Consider the following 2500-nt stretch of genomic DNA (forward strand, 5'->3'; position numbering starts at 1 on the left):
TTTCAACTTTTCTTTCTTTCTATATCTACTATTTCTACTATTCACTATTTCTACTATTCTTACTATTATCTCTATCATCACCGTCATCATCATCATCATCATCATCACTACCAGGTCCCGTTTTCTTTGTGGTTGCATTCACCGTTTTCTTTCGCCGCTGTTTGTTTTTCAGAATAGAACAAACAACAACAAAAACAACACCTTAATGGCTTTTCTCTCACCTTTATGACACCTGCAACACCGCCTTCACCACCATCCTCACCGCAAGCACCACCACCATCACCACCACCGCTACCAAACACCACCGCTATCATTCCTGTCTATATTTTTTTCTTATTTTTTTCTTTTGTTCCTCTTTTGTTTCTGTGGTAAATAATATTCTTTGGTTTCTGCTTTTTTTTTTCATCACCATAAGAATCATCACCACTATCATCACCACCATCACCACCATTCGTCTGTTGATATTTTCTTTTTTTCTCATTTTTTTTATTTTTTTCCTTTGTTTTTGCTATATAATAATGTCTTGGGTTTGTATGTTTTTTTTCATCACCACCATCGTCATCACCACCACCACCACCATCACCACCACTACCAATCATCTGCTTATCTTTCCATTCTTTTTTTCTTTCTTTATTCTCCGCTAAATTAAGTCAGTTTCTTCTTCATCACTGCCAGCATCATCACAATCACCACCATCATCACCACCACTATCATCACCTTTCTCCCGTCTATGATTTCTCCTAATTTCTTTTTAATGCTGGATTTCTTTCTCTCTGTAGTCTTTAGCACCAGCATCATCACCACTATCACCACCATCATCATCACTACCTTTCTCTCTCTCTCTCTCTCTCTCTCTCATCCGGTCACCTTCTTTCCGTCATCTTTTGCTTGTCTGTCAAAAAAAAAAAATAATCGCCTTCATCTTTCTTGCTCTGGATTCTTTATCACCATCATCTTCATCACCATCATCACCACCACCACCACCACCACTACAAACAAGAGTATCAAAACCAACACCTCAATTACCACCACCACCACCACCACCACTACTTCGCTCACTTCTTCAACCATTCCTCGTTCATTTTCCTTCCTCTTCTTCTTCCTCCCTCCTCCTCCTCCTCCTCCTCCTCCTCCTCAAAGCGTCATTTTGTTGTGTTACCTCGTGTGTTCGTGTCATTCTCTCTCAAGTGTCATTTTCCCCCCTCCCCTTCCCCTCCCCCTGCCCCCCTCTCCCCCCTTCCCCCTCCCTCCCCTCACCGCCATACTGTGTCCAAGACGTATATTTATAACAGCTTTCCGTTCCTTCCGTTGTTCCGTTTTCTTTTTGCCCTTTCTGTTATTTTTTTTGTTGTTGTCTGCACGTATGTTTGTTTGTTTGTCTTGGTGTTTGTTTTGTTTGTGTCTGTGTTTGCTTTTCTTCAGGTGTGTGTGTGTGTGTGTGTGTTTGTGTGTTTGTTAGTCTACACACACCTACCTGTACGTCAGTCGGTTTACCTGTACGTGTGTGTGTGTGTGTGTGTGTGTGTGTGTGTGTGTGTGTGTGTGTGTGTGTGTGTGTGTGTGTATGTCCGTCCGTGTGTGTCTGCGTGTGGCCATCCGTGTGTGTCATTTAAAACCGACACGTTACCTAGAACAAAAAAAAAAAAAAAAAAAAAAAACTAGAAGGAACCAATTAATTTCTTGAGGTGAAACGAAAGTTGTGTTACGTGACCGGTTTTTGAGACCTGAGACGTGCCAACAGTTGAAGGGGGGGGGGGGGAGGGCGTTAGAAAGGGGGAGTGGTGCGTAGAGAGGGGCAAGAGAAAGGAGGGAAAGGGGTCATTCAAGGGGGGACATGAGTCCTTGGGAATAGGTTGAGTGGGGGCGTTGGCGGGGCATGAGTACGGAAGATGGGGAGTGGGTCGTTTGGGGAGCAGGGGGGGGAAGTGAGGGAGGGATATAGGGAAGAGAGGGCGTCTGGGGTCTTGAGAAGGAGGAGGAGCGTAGAAGGGGGGACATAAATAGGGAGATGAGAAGGAGGAGGGGGAAGGGGGAAGGGGGCAGAGGAAGTAGATTAAATGGAAGTGGATAAAAATGACAGAACCGAAGGAGGAAGGAGGAATAAATAGGAGATAGATTGATGAAAAAGAAGGAATGGATGAAAAGAAAAGAAATGGAAGAATAAAAAGGAGAGAAGTTAAGGATTAGAGAAAGATAAAGCTGGATGAAAAAGGAAAAAATGGATGCAAAGAAAAGAAAAAAATGCAAAGAAAAGAAAGGGAAGATTAAAAATAAAATAAAAGAGAAAAATAAAAAGGAAGGAAAAGATGGAAGAAAAGAAAAGAAAGGGAAGATTAAAAACAAAAGAAAAAGAGAAAAATGAAAATAAAGGAAAAGATGGAAGAAAAGAAAAGAAAGATTAAAACGAAAAGAAAAAGAGAAAAATGAAAAGAAAGGAAAACGTGGATGAAAAGAAAGGAAAGAGATGAATGATGATAAGAAAAACGAGAGAAGAATGAAA

The sequence above is a fragment of the Eriocheir sinensis genome, chromosome 20 (genome assembly GCF_024679095.1).
Source record: "Eriocheir sinensis breed Jianghai 21 chromosome 20, ASM2467909v1, whole genome shotgun sequence".
NCBI lineage: Eukaryota > Metazoa > Arthropoda > Malacostraca > Decapoda > Varunidae > Eriocheir > Eriocheir sinensis.